Source organism: Balaenoptera ricei, chromosome 2 (genome assembly GCF_028023285.1).
Source record: "Balaenoptera ricei isolate mBalRic1 chromosome 2, mBalRic1.hap2, whole genome shotgun sequence".
Lineage (NCBI taxonomy): Eukaryota > Metazoa > Chordata > Mammalia > Artiodactyla > Balaenopteridae > Balaenoptera > Balaenoptera ricei.
The window spans coordinates 55871794-55892638 of record NC_082640.1 but is presented as its reverse complement, the minus strand read 5'-3'; the positions used below and the strand labels follow the sequence as shown (position 1 = coordinate 55892638).

The following is a 20845-nucleotide window of genomic DNA, read 5'->3' as shown; positions in this document are numbered from 1 at the left end:
CCCTTGTTTGCTTCTCTACTTTAACTCCCGGCACAGTGTTGATGCCAAGTGGGTCATCGTGGAGTGGGGAGAGGAATGAGTGCTGAATTTAAACCTGCGTGGATCACTGATGGCCCGTACAGGAAGGGAAGGGAAGATGAGGACATGTCCTTTGTGATGTCGTGGAATAGGCTATCATAACTGGGTTGCAGGTGCTGGCCTCGGCTTCCCAAGGATGTGTCATGTTCGTGATGGGCTGGCATCAGCTGCCTATGGAGGGGATGGCTTTGGCAGTTCAAGTGGATGAGGTGAGGTAGGTAACCTGTGTAGAGTTGGAATCCCATTGCCAGAGGAAAGACACCCAAAGGGTGTCTTGCGAGACGTAAAGAAGATTGACATGGTGACGCGTCTCTGCTGGCCTCCTTGGAGGATGTTTGTTTATGCGAACATCCCCTTTGGCCTAATCGTTCCGTTGTTTGGGAATGTGCAAAGCGAAAGTGCTTCTCCCGGGGGGTATGACTCGGCTTGCGAACAGCCAGAGGTTTACCTGGAGCAGTCCGTTGTGGGGACAGAGGTGGGGGCACTGTTGCGACGCCAGGCGCACTGTCGTGGACAGCCACTGTGCCCTTTCAAGTTTCCAGGTCCCCTCGTGTGGCAAAGGTTTTCCGTTGAAAGTCTGTCTGTGGTCGTCGGGGACAGTGCCTTTGATCACTGTGAGTGCCTCGGTAGTGTCGCCGTGGCAGTGGAGAATTTCCAGGATTCATGGGGTGGGGTGGGCGTCATCAAAGCAGACAGGCTTGCGGTGTGTCTTCCCTGCTGTTCAGTGTCTCCGTGTTCACATGATGTCTGTGGCTTCAAGTAGAGTCGAGTCGCCCTGCAGGCAGGAGGAGGGCACTTAGGACGAGGCTGTGTAGCGTTTGAGCGTTTCCTCAGTGGTCAGGGCCGCAAAGCCTACCAGTTGGAAGCTTGCCTATACGTGGCCGGGAAGGTGGCCTAATTTCCGCTGTGGGGTTCCAACCTGTGTCATGGTTGCTGAAGCCCAACACTTCCCATTGAGGGCATTCCCACGGGGTCATGGGAAGTGATTTGGTCTAGTTGGCGAGACGAGGCACTTGGGCCAAAGTCCGTTAACCCCTTGAGAAGTGCCGGGCTGCATCTTGCCTGTCGGCAACTGCAGGTCGGTGTCAGCCTGCCCATGGGAGGTTACCTTGCTTCCGGGAGCACTGGGAGTGACCCCAAGGGCACATCAGATGTGGTGGTAGGTGGCAGGATCTCCAGGTCCACATAGGTGTGACACCCACGGCCGGGAGGGAGGTCTCGTCCAGTCTTTGTGCTTTGGTCAGAAGGCGTGGCTGTGGGAGAGCGGGAGTCTGTGGCCTATTTTGACAGCCTGGGGTTCAAAGTTCGCATGCGGCCTCATGAAGCTGACAGGGGTCTTTCTCCTTTCAGTTGGGGGTCCAACCAGGGTGCTGTGTATAAACTATGACGTTTACTGTTAGAAGCGTCTGCAGAGGGCCACAGGGACACCCAGAGACCAAGACGCGTATTTAGCGGCACCCACAGGTATCCACAAACGCATCCTCGTGCACAGTCACAGTCACACACGCCCACACGTGTGAATACACACATACAGCGTCTCACACACCGAGCAATGTACGTGCGTAACTTCCTTCAGTCGTGCTGTGAGACACACAATCAGTTTTCGGTAAGGGACAGTGGTACTTGGGAAGCAGGTTCTAGGCTCACGCCCAGGTTAAGTGTTCCCAAAAATCATGTTCTCTGAGGACCCTTGTGCAATTCAGAAACCTGCCTGATTTCTGTCCACTTCTCAGGTGCAGTTGCAGAGTAAGGCTGGCTGTCGGCAAAGAGAAGAAGACCTTCGCGTTGTCTGATGACTGGATATGCTAAGGAGAACTGGACAAAGTGGGGCGGGTGCACGTTGCCGAGCAAGGCTGTGGATAGCTCAGGACGGTAGGCATTCACCCATACTAAGATGTGCCATTGGATATTAGGATTTCCACAGATGGGCCCAATGGTTGCAAGAGTGGATTGATTGTTGGTCTTGCTGAGTGGCCTGAGGACTGTGGATTCCCCAGGCAGTTGGAGTACTTCCAGGTCATGGCTCCTCTGCAGAGACCCACGGCCTTGCCTTTTGTGTTCTGCAGCCTCCCAGCATGTGCTTGGATCGATGATGACACCCTTGTATGCATTCCTTGGAAAATCTGAACAAAATGAGTGAGAACGCTCTACCGTCTCCTCATCGAAAGTGAGGTCCAGCACGTTTCCTGTCTCGGGAGTATGGGACAGTTAGGAGTGAGGGCCAACGTCCCCTGCTGACAGGCATGCAAACCCCACTAAGGGCTCCAGCATTGGAGGGGCTCCTGTCTGAGGGTCGACCATGTCTGCCCATAAGCTGGGTCATCTATGAATCCCCGGTCCCTGCTAAAAGGCCGTTGAGGGAATGCAAGAGGGCAGGCTTTCCTGCTAGTCTTCAGGGTCGGAGTGTGTTCTGGTAGAGACCCAGTAAGCTTGCAGCTTGGAGAGGTGATTTTTGGACAGGATCACACTTTGTGCATGCCGCTTCCGAGGTTGATTATGGAAGCCAACATGAGCAAGCTTCCCTGGTTGGAGCCTGGAGCCTCAGGCCAGGCCTGTGGCCCTCTCTGTTGTTGTGTTTCGTGCAGTGAGGTTCTTGACTGCCCCGCGTGGCTGGAGCAGTGGGCGGGCGTGGGCTGGAGTTGGGCGATGGCGGAAGGGGGCTGATGGTTTAGGCCTCAGTGCTGCCCCTGTCAGCTCCTCTGCTGAATTTGCCGGCACACTGTTGGCGCTAAGTGGATCTTCGTGGAGTGGGGTGTGGATCGAGTGAAGCATTTCAGCCTGGGTGGTGTCTGCTGGCCTGGAGAGAAAGGTAAGGTATCATGAGGAAAGGTCCTGCGTGATGTCGTGGGATGGGTTGTCATCATTGGGTTGCAGGCGCTGGCCTCGGCTTCCCAAGAATGTGTCTTGTTCGTGATGGGCTGGCATAAGCTGCCTATGGAGCAGATGGCTTTGGCAGTTCAAGTGGGTGAGTTGAGGTAGGTAAGCTGTGTAGAGTTGCGAACCCATTGCCCGAGGAATGACACCCAAAGGGTGTCTTGCGGGAAGTAGAGAAGATCGACATGGTGAGGCGTCTGTGCCGGCCTCCTTGCAGGTAGTTGAGTTATGTGAACATCCCCTTTGGCCGCTTTGTTCCCTTGTTTGGCAATGTGTAAAGCGAAAGTGTTTCTCCCGTGGGGGAATGACGCGACCGGCCTGTGTAGCACCCAGGCCTTTCGAACAGCCAGAGGTTTATCTGGAGCAGTCCATTGGTGGGGCAGAGATGGGGGCCCCATTGCCATGCCTGCTGTGCTGCCGTGGCCAGCCACTGTTCCCTTTCAGGCTTCCAAGTTCCCTCGCATGGCAGAGGTCTTCCTTTGAAAGTCTGTCTGTGGTCCTCGGGGACCATGCCTTTGATCACTGTGAGTTACTCGGTAGTGTCACTGTGGCAGTGGAGAATTTCCAGGATGCATGGTGTGGGATCAGCATCAACCAAGGAGACAGGCTTGCGGTCTGTCTTCCCTGGTGTTCAGTGTTCCCGTGTTCTGAAGATGTTTGTGGTTTCCAGTAGGGTCGTGTCGCCCTGTGGGCTGGAGGAGGGCATGTAGGACGAGGCTTTCAAGGGTTTGAGCGTTTCCTTAGGGGTCAGGGCCGTGAACATTCAAGATGGGAGCTGCCTGAGACGTGGCTGGGAATGTGGACTAGTTTCCGCCGTGGGGATCCGACATGGGTCATGGTGGCTGAAGCCCACCACTTCCTGTGGTGGGCATTCCCACGGGTCAATGGAAAGTGATTAGGCCTAGTTGGCGAGAAGTGGCACGTGGGCCCACGTTCGTTAGCCCCTTGAGTGTTTTCAGACTGCATCTTGGCAGCAGACAGCTGCCGGTCGGTGTCGGCCCAACCATGGGAGTTCCCTTGCTTCCGGAAGTGCTGCGAGTGACCCCAAATGCCCATCAGATATACTGGTAGCTGACAGAGTCTCGAGGTGCATGTCGATGTCACAGCCAAGGCCCGGAGGCAGGTCTCGTCGAGGCTTTGTGTTTTGGTCAGAAGGCGTGGCTGTAGGAGAGCGGGAGTCCGTGGACTATTTCAACAGCCCCTGGGGGTCAAAGTGTGTCTGCGGCCTCTTAAAGCTGAGAGGATTCTTTCTCCTTTCAGTTAGGGGTCTCACCAGGGTGCTGTGTATAAACTCTTTCTTTTATTGTTGGACTCCTCTTCACAGGGCCATAGGGACACACAGAGACCAAGACGCGTATGCAGCGGCACACAGAGGAACCCACAAGCACGTCCGCATGCGCAGTCACAGTCACACACGCCCACATGCGTGAACACACACATACAGCCTCTCAGACACCGGCCAACATATGTGCGTAACTTCCTGCAGTCATACTATCAGACATGCAGTCAATTCTCGGTAAGGGTTAGAGGTCCTTGGGAAGCAGTTTCAGAGCTCAAGGCCAGGTAACTGTTTTTATGGATCATGTCCTGTGAGGACACCAGTCCACTTATGAAGCCTCGGTGATTTCTGTCCACTTCTCAGGTGCAGTTGCTGGGAAAGGCTGGCCGTCGGCACAAACAAGAAGACCTTCGTGTGCTCTGATGACTGGAGGTGCTAAGAAGAAGTGGAAAAAGTGAGGCGGGCCCATGTCCCTGAGTGTGTTCGTGGACAACTCAGGATGGTAGGTATTAAAGCACCCCAAGATGTGCCATTAGATATTAGGTTTTCCTCAGACAGGCCCAATGGTTGCAGGAGTGGATTGATTGTTCCCCTTGCTGAGTGGCCTGAGGGCTGTGGATTCTCCAGGCTTTTGGGGTAGCCCAGGCTCATGGCTCCTGTACAGAGTCCCGCGCAGACTCCGGTTGTGTTCTGCAGCGTCCCAGCATGTGCTTGGATTGATGATGACACCCTTGCATGCATTCCTTGGAAAATCTGGACCAAATGAGTGAGAACACTCTACCGTCTCGTCATCGAAACTGAGGTTCAGCACGTTTCCTCTCTCAGGGGGAGAGGACAGTTAGGAATGAGGGCCAGCGTCCCCCGCCGACATGCATGCAAACACCACCAAGGACTCCAGTATTGGAGGGGCTCCTTTCTGAGGGTTGACCGTGTCTGCACATAAGCTGTGTTATCTGTGAAACCCGGGTCCCTGCTGAATGGCTGTTGAGGGAATGCGAGGGGGCAGGTTCTCCTGCTGGTCTTAAGAGTCAGAGTGTGTGCTGGTCTAGGCCCAGTTAGCTTGCAGTTGGGAGGTGAGTTTTGGCCAGGATCACGCTTCGTGCATGCCATTTTGGGGGTTGATTCTGGAAGCCAAAATGAGCAAGCGTCCCTGGTTGGTGCCTGGAACCTCAGGCCAGGCCTGTGGCCCTCCCTGTTCTTGCGTTTTTCACGGTGAGCTTCTTGAGTGCCTAGTGAGGCTGGAGCAATGGGCGGGGGTGAGCTCGGTTGGGCATCGGCGGAAAGGGGCTGATGGATTAGGCCTCGCTGCTGCCCTTGTTTGCTTCTCTACTTTAACTCCCGGCACAGTGTTGATGCCAAGTGGGTCATCGTGGAGTGGGGAGAGGAATGAGTGCTGAATTTAAACCTGCGTGGATCACTGATGGCCCGTACAGGAAGGGAAGGGAAGATGAGGACATGTCCTTTGTGATGTCGTGGAATAGGCTATCATAACTGGGTTGCAGGTGCTGGCCTCGGCTTCCCAAGGATGTGTCATGTTCGTGATGGGCTGGCATCAGCTGCCTATGGAGGGGATGGCTTTGGCAGTTCAAGTGGATGAGGTGAGGTAGGTAACCTGTGTAGAGTTGGAATCCCATTGCCAGAGGAAAGACACCCAAAGGGTGTCTTGCGAGACGTAAAGAAGATTGACATGGTGACGCGTCTCTGCTGGCCTCCTTGGAGGATGTTTATTTATGCGAACATCCCCTTTGGCCTAATCGTTCCGTTGTTTGGGAATGTGCAAAGCGAAAGTGCTTCTCCCGGGGGGTATGACTCGGCTTGCGAACAGCCAGAGGTTTACCTGGAGCAGTCCGTTGTGGGGACAGAGGTGGGGGCACTGTTGCGATGCCAGGCGCACTGTCGTGGACAGCCACTGTGCCCTTTCAAGTTTCCAGGTCCCCTCGTGTGGCAAAGGTTTTCCGTTGAAAGTCTGTCTGTGGTCGTCGGGGACAGTGCCTTTGATCACTGTGAGTGCCTCGGTAGTGTCGCCGTGGCAGTGGAGAATTGCCAGGATGCATGGGGTGGGGTGGGCGTCATCAAAGCAGACAGGCTTGCGGTGTGTCTTCCCTGCTGTTCAGTGTCTCCGTGTTCACATGATGTCTGTGGCTTCAAGTAGAGTCGAGTCGCCCTGCAGGCAGGAGGAGGGCACTTAGGACGAGGCTGTGTAGCGTTTGAGCGTTTCCTCAGTGGTCAGGGCCGCAAAGCCTACCAGTTGGAAGCTTGCCTATACGTGGCCGGGAAGGTGGCCTAATTTCCGCTGTGGGGTTCCAACCTGTGTCATGGTTGCTGAAGCCCAACACTTCCCATTGAGGGCATTCCCACGGGGTCATGGGAAGTGATTTGGTCTAGTTGGCGAGACGAGGCACTTGGGCCAAAGTCCTTTAACCCCTTGAGAAGTGCCGGGCTGCATCTTGCCTGTCGGCAACTGCAGGTCGGTGTCAGCCTGCCCATGGGAGGTTACCTTGCTTCCGGGAGCACTGGGAGTGACCCCAAGGGCACATCAGATGTGGTGGTAGGTGGCAGGATCTCCAGGTCCACATAGGTGTGACACCCACGGCCGGGAGGGAGGTCTCGTCCAGGCTTTGTGCTTTGGTCAGAAGGCGTGGCTGTGGGAGAGCGGGAGTCTGTGGCCTATTTTGACAGCCTGGGGTTCAAAGTTCGCATGCGGCCTCATGAAGCTGACAGGGGTCTTTCTCCTTTCAGTTGGGGGTCCAACCAGGGTGCTGTGTATAAACTATGACGTTTACTGTTAGAAGCGTCTGCAGAGGGCCACAGGGACACCCAGAGACCAAGACGCGTATTTAGCGGCACCCACAGGTATCCACAAACGCATCCTCGTGCACAGTCACAGTCACACACGCCCACACGTGTGAATACACACATACAGCGTCTCACACACCGAGCAATGTACGTGCGTAACTTCCTTCAGTCGTGCTGTGAGACACACAATCAGTTTTCGGTAAGGGACAGTGGTACTTGGGAAGCAGGTTCTAGGCTCACGCCCAGGTTAAGTGTTCACAAAAATCATGTTCTCTGAGGACCCTTGTGCAATTCAGAAACCTGCCTGATTTCTGTCCACTTCTCAGGTGCAGTTGCAGAGTAAGGCTGGCTGTCGGCAAAGAGAAGAAGACCTTCGCGTTGTCTGATGACTGGATATGCTAAGGAGAACTGGACAAAGTGGGGCGGGTGCACATTGCCGAGCAAGGCTGTGGATAGCTCAGGACGGTAGGCATTCACCCATACTAAGATGTGCCATTGGATATTAGGATTTCCACAGATGGGCCCAATGGTTGCAAGAGTGGATTGATTGTTGGTCTTGCTGAGTGGCCTGAGGACTGTGGATTCCCCAGGCAGTTGGAGTACTTCCAGGTCATGGCTCCTCTGCAGAGACCCACGGCCTTGCCTTTTGTGTTCTGCAGCCTCCCAGCATGTGCTTGGATCGATGATGACACCCTTGTATGCATTCCTTGGAAAATCTGAACAAAATGAGTGAGAACCCTCTACCGTCTCCTCATCGAAAGTGAGGTCCAGCACGTTTCCTGTCTCGGGAGTATGGGACAGTTAGGAGTGAGGGCCAACGTCCCCTGCTGACAGGCATGCAAACCCCACTAAGGGCTCCAGCATTGGAGGGGCTCCTGTCTGAGGGTCGACCATGTCTGCCCGTAAGCTGGGTCATCTATGAATCCCCGGTCCCTGCTAAAAGGCCGTTGAGGGAATGCAAGAGGGCAGGCTTTCCTGCTAGTCTTCAGGGTCGGAGTGTGTTCTGGTAGAGACCCAGTAAGCTTGCAGCTTGGAGAGGTGATTTTTGGACAGGATCACACTTTGTGCATGCCGCTTCCGAGGTTGATTATGGAAGCCAACATGAGCAAGCTTCCCTGGTTGGAGCCTGGAGCCTCAGGCCAGGCCTGTGGCCCTCTCTGTTGTTGTGTTTCGTGCAGTGAGGTTCTTGACTGCCCCGCGTGGCTGGAGCAGTGGGCGGGCGTGGGCTGGAGTTGGGCGATGGCGGAAGGGGGCTGATGGTTTAGGCCTCAGTGCTGCCCCTGTCAGCTCCTCTGCTGAAGTTGCCGGCACACTGTTGGCGCTAAGTGGATCTTCGTGGAGTGGGGTGTGGATCGAGTGAAGCATTTCAGCCTGGGTGGTGTCTGCTGGCCTGGAGAGAAAGGTAAGGTATCATGAGGAAAGGTCCTGCGTGATGTCGTGGGATGGGTTGTCATCATTGGGTTGCAGGCGCTGGCCTCGGCTTCCCAAGAATGTGTCTTGTTCGTGATGGGCTGGCATAAGCTGCCTATGGAGCAGATGGCTTTGGCAGTTCAAGTGGGTGAGTTGAGGTAGGTAAGCTGTGTAGAGTTGCGAACCCATTGCCCGAGGAATGACACCCAAAGGGTGTCTTGCGGGAAGTAGAGAAGATCGACATGGTGAGGCGTCTGTGCCGGCCTCCTTGCAGGTAGTTGAGTTATGTGAACATCCCCTTTGGCCGCTTTGTTCCCTTGTTTGGCAATGTGTAAAGCGAAAGTGTTTCTCCCGTGGGGGAATGACGCGACCGGCCTGTGTAGCACCCAGGCCTTTCGAACAGCCAGAGGTTTATCTGGAGCAGTCCATTGGTGGGGCAGAGATGGGGGCCCCATTGCCATGCCTGCTGTGCTGCCGTGGCCAGCCACTGTTCCCTTTCAGGCTTCCAAGTTCCCTCGCATGGCAGAGGTCTTCCTTTGAAAGTCTGTCTGTGGTCCTCGGGGACCATGCCTTTGATCACTGTGAGTTACTCGGTAGTGTCACTGTGGCAGTGGAGAATTTCCAGGATGCATGGTGTGGGATCAGCATCAACCAAGGAGACAGGCTTGCGGTCTGTCTTCCCTGGTGTTCAGTGTTCCCGTGTTCTGAAGATGTTTGTGGTTTCCAGTAGGGTCGTGTCGCCCTGTGGGCTGGAGGAGGGCATGTAGGACGAGGCTTTCAAGGGTTTGAGCGTTTCCTTAGGGGTCAGGGCCGTGAACATTCAAGATGGGAGCTGCCTGAGACGTGGCTGGGAATGTGGACTAGTTTCCGCCGTGGGGATCCGACATGGGTCATGGTGGCTGAAGCCCACCACTTCCTGTGGTGGGCATTCCCACGGGTCAATGGAAAGTGATTAGGCCTAGTTGGCGAGAAGTGGCACGTGGGCCCACGTTCGTTAGCCCCTTGAGTGTTTTCAGACTGCATCTTGGCAGCAGACAGCTGCCGGTCGGTGTCGGCCCAACCATGGGAGTTCCCTTGCTTCCGGAAGTGCTGCGAGTGACCCCAAATGCCCATCAGATATACTGGTAGCTGACAGAGTCTCGAGGTGCATGTCGATGTCACAGCCAAGGCCCGGAGGCAGGTCTCGTCGAGGCTTTGTGTTTTGGTCAGAAGGCGTGGCTGTAGGAGAGCGGGAGTCCGTGGACTATTTCAACAGCCCCTGGGGGTCAAAGTGTGTCTGCGGCCTCTTAAAGCTGAGAGGATTCTTTCTCCTTTCAGTTAGGGGTCTCACCAGGGTGCTGTGTATAAACTCTTTCTTTTATTGTTGGACTCCTCTTCACAGGGCCATAGGGACACACAGAGACCAAGACGCGTATGCAGCGGCACACAGAGGAACCCACAAGCACGTCCGCATGCGCAGTCACAGTCACACACGCCCACATGCGTGAACACACACATACAGCCTCTCAGACACCGGCCAACATATGTGCGTAACTTCCTGCAGTCATACTATCAGACATGCAGTCAATTCTCGGTAAGGGTTAGAGGTCCTTGGGAAGCAGTTTCAGAGCTCAAGGCCAGGTAACTGTTTTTATGGATCATGTCCTGTGAGGACACCAGTCCACTTATGAAGCCTCGGTGATTTCTGTCCACTTCTCAGGTGCAGTTGCTGGGAAAGGCTGGCCGTCGGCACAAACAAGAAGACCTTCGTGTGCTCTGATGACTGGAGGTGCTAAGAAGAAGTGGAAAAAGTGAGGCGGGCCCATGTCCCTGAGTGTGTTCGTGGACAACTCAGGATGGTAGGTATTAAAGCACCCCAAGATGTGCCATTAGATATTAGGTTTTCCTCAGACAGGCCCAATGGTTGCAGGAGTGGATTGATTGTTCCCCTTGCTGAGTGGCCTGAGGGCTGTGGATTCTCCAGGCTTTTGGGGTAGCCCAGGCTCATGGCTCCTGTACAGAGTCCCGCGCAGACTCCGGTTGTGTTCTGCAGCGTCCCAGCATGTGCTTGGATTGATGATGACACCCTTGCATGCATTCCTTGGAAAATCTGGACCAAATGAGTGAGAACACTCTACCGTCTCGTCATCGAAACTGAGGTTCAGCACGTTTCCTCTCTCAGGGGGAGAGGACAGTTAGGAATGAGGGCCAGCGTCCCCCGCCGACATGCATGCAAACACCACCAAGGACTCCAGTATTGGAGGGGCTCCTTTCTGAGGGTTGACCGTGTCTGCACATAAGCTGTGTTATCTGTGAAACCCGGGTCCCTGCTGAATGGCTGTTGAGGGAATGCGAGGGGGCAGGTTCTCCTGCTGGTCTTAAGAGTCAGAGTGTGTGCTGGTCTAGGCCCAGTTAGCTTGCAGTTGGGAGGTGAGTTTTGGCCAGGATCACGCTTCGTGCATGCCATTTTGGGGGTTGATTCTGGAAGCCAAAATGAGCAAGCGTCCCTGGTTGGTGCCTGGAACCTCAGGCCAGGCCTGTGGCCCTCCCTGTTCTTGCGTTTTTCACGGTGAGCTTCTTGAGTGCCTAGTGAGGCTGGAGCAATGGGCGGGGGTGAGCTCGGTTGGGCATCGGCGGAAAGGGGCTGATGGATTAGGCCTCGCTGCTGCCCTTGTTTGCTTCTCTACTTTAACTCCCGGCACAGTGTTGATGCCAAGTGGGTCATCGTGGAGTGGGGAGAGGAATGAGTGCTGAATTTAAACCTGCGTGGATCACTGATGGCCCGTACAGGAAGGGAAGGGAAGATGAGGACATGTCCTTTGTGATGTCGTGGAATAGGCTATCATAACTGGGTTGCAGGTGCTGGCCTCGGCTTCCCAAGGATGTGTCATGTTCGTGATGGGCTGGCATCAGCTGCCTATGGAGGGGATGGCTTTGGCAGTTCAAGTGGATGAGGTGAGGTAGGTAACCTGTGTAGAGTTGGAATCCCATTGCCAGAGGAAAGACACCCAAAGGGTGTCTTGCGAGACGTAAAGAAGATTGACATGGTGACGCGTCTCTGCTGGCCTCCTTGGAGGATGTTTATTTATGCGAACATCCCCTTTGGCCTAATCGTTCCGTTGTTTGGGAATGTGCAAAGCGAAAGTGCTTCTCCCGGGGGGTATGACTCGGCTTGCGAACAGCCAGAGGTTTACCTGGAGCAGTCCGTTGTGGGGACAGAGGTGGGGGCACTGTTGCGACGCCAGGCGCACTGTCGTGGACAGCCACTGTGCCCTTTCAAGTTTCCAGGTCCCCTCGTGTGGCAAAGGTTTTCCGTTGAAAGTCTGTCTGTGGTCGTCGGGGACAGTGCCTTTGATCACTGTGAGTGCCTCGGTAGTGTCGCCGTGGCAGTGGAGAATTGCCAGGATGCATGGGGTGGGGTGGGCGTCATCAAAGCAGACAGGCTTGCGGTGTGTCTTCCCTGCTGTTCAGTGTCTCCGTGTTCACATGATGTCTGTGGCTTCAAGTAGAGTCGAGTCGCCCTGCAGGCAGGAGGAGGGCACTTAGGACGAGGCTGTGTAGCGTTTGAGCGTTTCCTCAGTGGTCAGGGCCGCAAAGCCTACCAGTTGGAAGCTTGCCTATACGTGGCCGGGAAGGTGGCCTAATTTCCGCTGTGGGGTTCCAACCTGTGTCATGGTTGCTGAAGCCCAACTCTTCCCATTGAGGGCATTCCCACGGGGTCATGGGAAGTGATTTGGTCTAGTTGGCGAGACGAGGCACTTGGGCCAAAGTCCGTTAACCCCTTGAGAAGTGCCAGGCTGCATCTTGCCTGTCGGCAACTGCAGGTCGGTGTCAGCCTGCCCATGGGAGGTTACCTTGCTTCTGGGAGCACTGGGAGTGACCCCAAGGGCACATCAGATGTGGTGGTAGGTGGCAGGATCTCCAGGTCCACATAGGTGTGACACCCACGGCCGGGAGGGAGGTCTCGTCCAGTCTTTGTGCTTTGGTCAGAAGGCGTGGCTGTGGGAGAGCGGGAGTCTGTGGCCTATTTTGACAGCCTGGGGTTCAAAGTTCGCATGCGGCCTCATGAAGCTGACAGGGGTCTTTCTCCTTTCAGTTGGGGGTCCAACCAGGGTGCTGTGTATAAACTATGACGTTTACTGTTAGAAGCATCTGCAGAGGGCCACAGGGACACCCAGAGACCAAGACGCGTATTTAGCGGCACCCACAGGTATCCACAAACGCATCCTCGTGCACAGTCACAGTCACACACGCCCACACGTGTGAATACACACATACAGCGTCTCACACACCGAGCAATGTACGTGCGTAACTTCCTTCAGTCGTGCTGTGAGACACACAATCAGTTTTCGGTAAGGGACAGTGGTACTTGGGAAGCAGGTTCTAGGCTCACGCCCAGGTTAAGTGTTCCCAAAAATCATGTTCTCTGAGGACCCTTGTGCAATTCAGAAACCTGCCTGATTTCTGTCCACTTCTCAGGTGCAGTTGCAGAGTAAGGCTGGCTGTCGGCAAAGAGAAGAAGACCTTCGCGTTGTCTGATGACTGGATATGCTAAGGAGAACTGGACAAAGTGGGGCGGGTGCACGTTGCCGAGCAAGGCTGTGGATAGCTCAGGACGGTAGGCATTCACCCATACTAAGATGTGCCATTGGATATTAGGATTTCCACAGATGGGCCCAATGGTTGCAAGAGTGGATTGATTGTTGGTCTTGCTGAGTGGCCTGAGGACTGTGGATTCCCCAGGCAGTTGGAGTACTTCCAGGTCATGGCTCCTCTGCAGAGACCCACGGCCTTCCCTTTTGTGTTCTGCAGCCTCCCAGCATGTGCTTGGATCGATGATGACACCCTTGTATGCATTCCTTGGAAAATCTGAACAAAATGAGTGAGAACCCTCTACCGTCTCCTCATCGAAAGTGAGGTCCAGCACGTTTCCTGTCTCGGGAGTATGGGACAGTTAGGAGTGAGGGCCAACGTCCCCTGCTGACAGGCATGCAAACCCCACTAAGGGCTCCAGCATTGGAGGGGCTCCTGTCTGAGGGTCGACCATGTCTGCCCGTAAGCTGGGTCATCTATGAATCCCCGGTCCCTGCTAAAAGGCCGTTGAGGGAATGCAAGAGGGCAGGCTTTCCTGCTAGTCTTCAGGGTCGGAGTGTGTTCTGGTAGAGACCCAGTAAGCTTGCAGCTTGGAGAGGTGATTTTTGGACAGGATCACACTTTGTGCATGCCGCTTCCGAGGTTGATTATGGAAGCCAACATGAGCAAGCTTCCCTGGTTGGAGCCTGGAGCCTCAGGCCAGGCCTGTGGCCCTCTCTGTTGTTGTGTTTCATGCAGTGAGGTTCTTGACTGCCCTGCGTGGCTGGAGCAGTGGGCGGGCGTGGGCTGGAGTTGGGCGATGGCGGAAGGGGGCTGATGGTTTAGGCCTCAGTGCTGCCTCTGTCAGCTCCTCTGCTGAAGTTGCCGGCACACTGTTGGCACTAAGTGGATCTTCGTGGAGTGGGGTGTGGATCGAGTGAAGCATTTCAGCCTGGGTGGTGTCTGCTGGCCTGGAGAGAAAGGTAAGGTATCATGAGGAAAGGTCCTGTGTGACGTCGTGGGATGGGTTGTCATCATTGGGTTGCAGGCGCTGGCCTCAGCTTCCCAAGAATGTGTCTTGTTCGTGATGGGCTGGCATAAGCTGCCTATGGAGCGGATGGCTTTGGCAGTTCAAGTGGGTGAGTTGAGGTAGGTAAGCTGTGTAGAGTTGCGATCCCGTTGCCCGAGGAATGACACCCAAAGGGTGTCTTGCGGGAAGTAGAGAAGATCGACATGGTGAGGCGTCTGTGCCGGCCTCCTTGCAGGTAGTTGAGTTATGCGAACATCCCCTTTGGCCGCTTTGTTCCCTTGTTTGGCAATGTGTAAAGCGAAAGTGTTTCTCCCGTGGGGGAATGACGCGACCGGCCTGTGTAGCACGCAGGCCTTTCGAACAGCCAGAGGTTTATCTGGAGCAGTCCATTGGTGGGGCAGAGATGGGGGCCCCATTGCCATGCCTGCTGTGCTGCCGTGGCCAGCCACTGTTCCCTTTCAGGCTTCCAAGTTCCCTCGCATGGCAGAGGTCTTCCTTTGAAAGTCTGTCTGTGGTCCTCGGGGACCATGCCTTTGATCACTGTGAGTTACTCGGTAGTGTCACTGTGGCAGTGGAGAATTTCCAGGATGCATGGTGTGGGATCAGCATCAACCAAGGAGACAGGCTTGCGGTCTGTCTTCCCTGGTGTTCAGTGTTCCCGTGTTCTGAAGATGTTTGTGGTTTCCAGTAGGGTCGTGTCGCCCTGTGGGCTGGAGGAGGGCATGTAGGACGAGGCTTTCAAGGGTTTGAGCGTTTCCTTAGGGGTCAGGGCCGTGAACATTCAAGATGGGAGCTGCCTGAGACGTGGCTGGGAATGTGGACTAGTTTCCGCCGTGGGGATCCGACATGGGTCATGGTGGCTGAAGCCCACCACTTCCTGTGGTGGGCATTCCCACGGGTCAATGGAAAGTGATTAGGCCTAGTTGGCGAGAAGTGACACGTGGGCCCACGTTCGTTAGCCCCTTGAGTGTTTTCAGACTGCATCTTGGCAGCAGACAGCTGCCGGTCGGTGTCGGCCCGACCATGGGAGTTCCCTTGCTTCCGGAAGTGCTGCGAGTGACCCCAAATGCCCATCAGATATACTGGTAGCTGACAGAGTCTCGAGGTGCATGTCGATGTCACAGCCAAGGCCCGGAGGCAGGTCTCGTCGAGGCTTTGTGTTTTGGTCAGAAGGCGTGGCTGTAGGAGAGCGGGAGTCCGTGGACTATTTCAACAGCCCCTGGGGGTCAAAGTGTGTCTGCGGCCTCTTAAAGCTGACAGGATTCTTTCTCCTTTCAGTTAGGGGTCTCACCAGGTTGCTGTGTATAAACTCTTTCTTTTATTGTTGGACTCCTCTTCACAGGGCCATAGGGACACACAGAGACCAAGACGCGTATGCAGCGGCACACAGAGGAACCCACAAGCACGTCCGCATGCGCAGTCACAGTCACACACGCCCACACGCGTGAACACACACATACAGCCTCTCAGACACCGGCCAACATATGTGCGTAACTTCCTGCAGTCGTACTATCAGACATGCAGTCAATTCTCGGTAAGGGTTAGAGGTCCTTGGGAAGCAGTTTCAGAGCTCAAGGCCAGGTAACTGTTTTTATGGATCATGTCCTGTGAGGACACCGGTCCACTTATGAAGCCTCGGTGATTTCTGTCCACTTCTCAGGTGCAGTTGCTGGGAAAGGCTGGCCGTCGACACAAACAAGACCTTCGTGTGCTCTGATGACTGGAGGTGCTAAGAAGAAGTGGAAAAAGTGAGGCGGGCCCATGTCCCTGAGTGTGTTCGTGGATAACTCAGGATGGTAGGTATTAAAGCACCCCAAGATGTGCCATTAGATATTAGGTTTTCCTCAGACAGGCCCAATGGTTGCAGGAGTGGATTGATTGTTCCCCTTGCTGAGTGGCCTGAGGGCTGTGGATTCTCCAGGCTTTTGGGGTAGCCCAGGCTCATGGCTCCTGTACAGAGTCCCGCGCAGACTCCGGTTGTGTTCTGCAGCGTCCCAGCATGTGCTTGGATTGATGATGACACCCTTGCATGCATTCCTTGGAAAATCTGGACCAAATGAGTGAGAACACTCTACCGTCTCGTCATCGAAACTGAGGTTCAGCACGTTTCCTCTCTCAGGGGGAGAGGACAGTTAGGAATGAGGGCCAGCGTCCCCCGCCGACATGCATGCAAACACCACCAAGGACTCCAGTATTGGAGGGGCTCCTTTCTGAGGGTTGACCGTGTCTGCACATAAGCTGTGTTATCTGTGAAACCCGGGTCCCTGCTGAATGGCTGTTGAGGGAATGCGAGGGGGCAGGTTCTCCTGCTGGTCTTAAGAGTCAGAGTGTGTGCTGGTCTAGGCCCAGTTAGCTTGCAGTTGGGAGGTGAGTTTTGGCCAGGATCACGCTTCGTGCATGCCATTTTGGGGGTTGATTCTGGAAGCCAAAATGAGCAAGCGTCCCTGGTTGGTGCCTGGAACCTCAGGCCAGGCCTGTGGCCCTCCCTGTTCTTGCGTTTTTCACGGTGAGCTTCTTGAGTGCCTAGTGAGGCTGGAGCAATTGGCGGGGGTGAGCTCGGTTGGGCATCGGCGGAAAGGGGCTGATGGATTAGGCCTCGCTGCTGCCCTTGTTTGCTTCTCTACTTTAACTCCCGGCACAGTGTTGATGCCAAGTGGGTCATCGTGGAGTGGGGAGAGGAATGAGTGCTGAATTTAAACCTGCGTGGATCACTGATGGCCCGTACAGGAAGGGAAGGGAAGATGAGGACATGTCCTTTGTGATGTCGTGGAATAGGCTATCATAACTGGGTTGCAGGTGCTGGCCTCGGCTTCCCAAGGATGTGTCATGTTCGTGATGGGCTGGCATCAGCTGCCTATGGAGGGGATGGCTTTGGCAGTTCAAGTGGATGAGGTGAGGTAGGTAACCTGTGTAGAGTTGGAATCCCATTGCCAGAGGAAAGACACCCAAAGGGTGTCTTGCGAGACGTAAAGAAGATTGACATGGTGACGCGTCTCTGCTGGCCTCCTTGGAGGATGTTTAGTTATGCGAACATCCCCTTTGGCTGCTTTGTTCCCTTGTTTGCGAATGTGCAAAGCGAAAGTGCTTCTCCCGGGGGGGCATGACTCGGCTTGCGAACAGCCAGAGGTTTACCTGGAGCAGTCCGTTGGGGGGACAGAGGTGGGGGCACTGTTGCGACGCCAGGCGCACTCTCGTGGACAGCCACTGTGCCCTTTCAAGTTTCCAGGTCCCCTCGTGTGGCAAAGGTTTTCCGTTGAAAGTCTGTCTGTGGTCGTCGGGGACAGTGCCTTTGATCACTGTGAGTGCCTCGGTAGTGTCGCCGTGGCAGTGGAGAATTGCCAGGATGCATGGGGTGGGGTGGGCGTCATCAAAGCAGACAGGCTTGCGGTGTGTCTTCCCTGCTGTTCAGTGTCTCCGTGTTCACATGATGTCTGTGGCTTCAAGTAGAGTCGAGTCGCCCTGCAGGCAGGAGGAGGGCACTTAGGACGAGGCTGTGTAGCGTTTGAGCGTTTCCTCAGTGGTCAGGGCCGCAAAGCCTACCAGTTGGAAGCTTGCCTATACGTGGCCGGGAAGGTGGCCTAATTTCCGCTGTGGGGTTCCAACCTGTGTCATGGTTGCTGAAGCCCAACTCTTCCCATTGAGGGCATTCCCACGGGTCATGGGAAGTGATTTGGTCTAGTTGGCGACACGAGGCACTTGGGCCAAAGTCCGTTAACCCCTTGAGAAGTGCCAGGCTGCATCTTGCCTGTCGGCAACTGCAGGTCGGTGTCAGCCTGCCCATGGGAGGTTACCTTGCTTCCGGGAGCACTGGGAGTGACCCCAAGGGCACATCAGATGTGGTGGTAGGTGGCAGGATCTCCAGGTCCACATAGGTGTGACACCCACGGCCGGGAGGGAGGTCTCGTCCAGTCTTTGTGCTTTGGTCAGAAGGCGTGGCTGTGGGAGAGCGGGAGTCTGTGGCCTATTTTGACAGCCTGGGGTTCAAAGTTCGCATGCGGCCTCATGAAGCTGACAGGGGTCTTTCTCCTTTCAGTTGGGGGTCCAACCAGGGTGCTGTGTATAAACTATGACGTTTACTGTTAGAAGCATCTGCAGAGGGCCACAGGGACACCCAGAGACCAAGACGCGTATTTAGCGGCACCCACAGGTATCCACAAACGCATCCTCGTGCACAGTCACAGTCACACACGCCCACACGTGTGAATACACACATACAGCGTCTCACACACCGAGCAATGTACGTGCGTAACTTCCTTCAGTCGTGCTGTGAGACACACAATCAGTTTTCGGTAAGGGACAGTGGTACTTGGGAAGCAGGTTCTAGGCTCACGCCCAGGTTAAGTGTTCCCAAAAATCATGTTCTCTGAGGACCCTTGTGCAATTCAGAAACCTGCCTGATTTCTGTCCACTTCTCAGGTGCAGTTGCAGAGTAAGGCTGGCTGTCGGCAAAGAGAAGAAGACCTTCGCGTTGTCTGATGACTGGATATGCTAAGGAGAACTGGACAAAGTGGGGCGGGTGCACGTTGCCGAGCAAGGCTGTGGATAGCTCAGGACGGTAGGCATTCACCCATACTAAGATGTGCCATTGGATATTAGGATTTCCACAGATGGGCCCAATGGTTGCAAGAGTGGATTGATTGTTGGTCTTGCTGAGTGGCCTGAGGACTGTGGATTCCCCAGGCAGTTGGAGTACTTCCAGGTCATGGCTCCTCTGCAGAGACCCACGGCCTTCCCTTTTGTGTTCTGCAGCCTCCCAGCATGTGCTTGGATCGATGATGACACCCTTGTATGCATTCCTTGGAAAATCTGAACAAAATGAGTGAGAACGCTCTACCGTCTCCTCATCGAAAGTGAGGTCCAGCACGTTTCCTGTCTCGGGAGTATGGGACAGTTAGGAGTGAGGGCCAACGTCCCCTGCTGACAGGCATGCAAACCCCACTAAGGGCTCCAGCATTGGAGGGGCTCCTGTCTGAGGGTCGACCATGTCTGCCCATAAGCTGGGTCATCTATGAATCCCCGGTCCCTGCTAAAAGGCCGTTGAGGGAATGCAAGAGGGCAGGCTTTCCTGCTAGTCTTCAGGGTCGGAGTGTGTTCTGGTAGAGACCCAGTAAGCTTGCAGCTTGGAGAGGTGATTTTTGGACAGGATCACACTTTGTGCATGCCGCTTCCGAGGTTGATTATGGAAGCCAACATGAGCAAGCTTCCCTGGTTGGAGCCTGGAGCCTCAGGCCAGGCCTGTGGCCCTCTCTGTTGTTGTGTTTCGTGCAGTGAGGTTCTTGACTGCCCCGCGTGGCTGGAGCAGTGGGCGGGCGTGGGCTGGAGTTGGGCGATGGCGGAAGGGGGCTGATGGTTTAGGCCTCAGTGCTGCCCCTGTCAGCTCCTCTGCTGAAGTTGCCGGCACACTGTTGGCGCTAAGTGGATCTTCGTGGAGTGGGGTGTGGATCGAGTGAAGCATTTCAGCCTGGGTGGTGTCTGCTGGCCTGGAGAGAAAGGTAAGGTATCATGAGGAAAGGTCCTGTGTGACGTCGTGGGATGGGTTGTCATCATTGGGTTGCAGGCGCTGGCCTCGGCTTCCCAAGAATGTGTCTTGTTCGTGATGGGCTGGCATAAGCTGCCTATGGAGCGGATGGCTTTGGCAGTTCAAGTGGGTGAGTTGAGGTAGGTAAGCTGTGTAGAGTTGCGATCCCGTTGCCCGAGGAATGACACCCAAAGGGTGTCTTGCGGGAAGTAGAGAAGATCGACATGGTGAGGCGTCTGTGCCGGCCTCCTTGCAGGTAGTTGAGTTATGCGAACATCCCCTTTGGCCGCTTTGTTCCCTTGTTTGGCAATGTGTAAAGCGAAAGTGTTTCTCCCGTGGGGGAATGACGCGACCGGCCTGTGTAGCACGCAGGCCTTTCGAACAGCCAGAGGTTTATCTGGAGCAGTCCATTGGTGGGGCAGAGATGGGGGCCCCATTGCCATGCCTGCTGTGCTGCCGTGGCCAGCCACTGTTCCCTTTCAGGCTTCCAAGTTCCCTCGCATGGCAGAGGTCTTCCTTTGAAAGTCTGTCTGTGGTCCTCGGGGACCATGCCTTTGATCACTGTGAGTTACTCGGTAGTGTCACTGTGGCAGTGGAGAATTTCCAGGATGCATGGTGTGGGATCAGCATCAACCAAGGAGACAGGCTTGCTGTCTGTCTTCCCTGGTGTTCAGTGTTCCCGTGTTCTGAAGATGTTTGTCGTTTCCAGTAGGGTCGTGTCGCCCTGTGGGCTGGAGGAGGGCATGTAGGACGAGGCTTTCAAGGGTTTGAGCGTTTCCTTAGGGGTCAGGGCCGTGAACATTCAAGATGGGAGCTGCCTGAGACGTGGCTGGGAATGTGGACTAGTTTCCGCCGTGGGGATCCGACATGGGTCATGGTGGCTGAAGCCCACCACTTCCTGTGGTGGGCATTCCCACGGGTCAATGGAAAGTGATTAGGCCTAGTTGGCGAGAAGTGGCACGTGGGCCCACGTTCGTTAGCCCCTTGAGTGTTTTCAGACTGCATCTTGGCAGTAGACAGCTGCCGGTCGGTGTCGGCCCGACCATGGGAGTTCCCTTGCTTCCGGAAGTGCTGCGAGTGACCCCAAATGCCCATCAGATATACTGGTAGCTGACAGAGTCTCGAGGTGCATGTCGATGTCACAGCCAAGGCCCGGAGGCAGGTCTCGTCGAGGCTTTGTGTTTTGGTCAGAAGGCGTGGCTGTAGGAGAGCGGGAGTCCGTGGACTATTTCAACAGCCCCTGGGGGTCAAAGTGTGTCTGCGGCCTCTTAAAGCTGACAGGATTCTTTCTCCTTTCAGTTAGGGGTCT

The 20845-nt window shown here is 55.1% G+C and overlaps 7 non-coding genes across 7 annotated transcripts; all 7 read left to right on the top strand.

The window, feature by feature from the left end:
• The first annotated feature begins 2161 nt into the window (after nt 1–2161).
• Nucleotides 2162–2254, top strand: LOC132361776 (small nucleolar RNA SNORD116). Its single transcript, XR_009502044.1, has one exon. It is a non-coding gene; the product is annotated as a small nucleolar RNA SNORD116 (small nucleolar RNA).
• A 2690-nt stretch (nt 2255–4944) lies between these two features.
• LOC132361046 (small nucleolar RNA SNORD116) lies at nt 4945–5037 on the top strand. The gene has a single exon (XR_009501361.1). It is a non-coding gene; the product is annotated as a small nucleolar RNA SNORD116 (small nucleolar RNA).
• A 2666-nt stretch (nt 5038–7703) lies between these two features.
• Nucleotides 7704–7796, top strand: LOC132361750 (small nucleolar RNA SNORD116). Its single transcript, XR_009502019.1, has one exon. It is a non-coding gene; the product is annotated as a small nucleolar RNA SNORD116 (small nucleolar RNA).
• Nucleotides 7797–10486: 2690 nt separating this feature from the next.
• Nucleotides 10487–10579, top strand: LOC132361045 (small nucleolar RNA SNORD116). The gene has a single exon (XR_009501360.1). It is a non-coding gene; the product is annotated as a small nucleolar RNA SNORD116 (small nucleolar RNA).
• A 2666-nt stretch (nt 10580–13245) lies between these two features.
• On the top strand, nt 13246–13338 carry LOC132361749 (small nucleolar RNA SNORD116). The gene has a single exon (XR_009502018.1). It is a non-coding gene; the product is annotated as a small nucleolar RNA SNORD116 (small nucleolar RNA).
• A 2687-nt stretch (nt 13339–16025) lies between these two features.
• On the top strand, nt 16026–16118 carry LOC132361044 (small nucleolar RNA SNORD116). Its single transcript, XR_009501359.1, has one exon. It is a non-coding gene; the product is annotated as a small nucleolar RNA SNORD116 (small nucleolar RNA).
• Nucleotides 16119–18784: 2666 nt separating this feature from the next.
• LOC132361775 (small nucleolar RNA SNORD116) lies at nt 18785–18877 on the top strand. The gene has a single exon (XR_009502043.1). It is a non-coding gene; the product is annotated as a small nucleolar RNA SNORD116 (small nucleolar RNA).
• The last annotated feature ends 1968 nt before the right edge of the window (nt 18878–20845 follow it).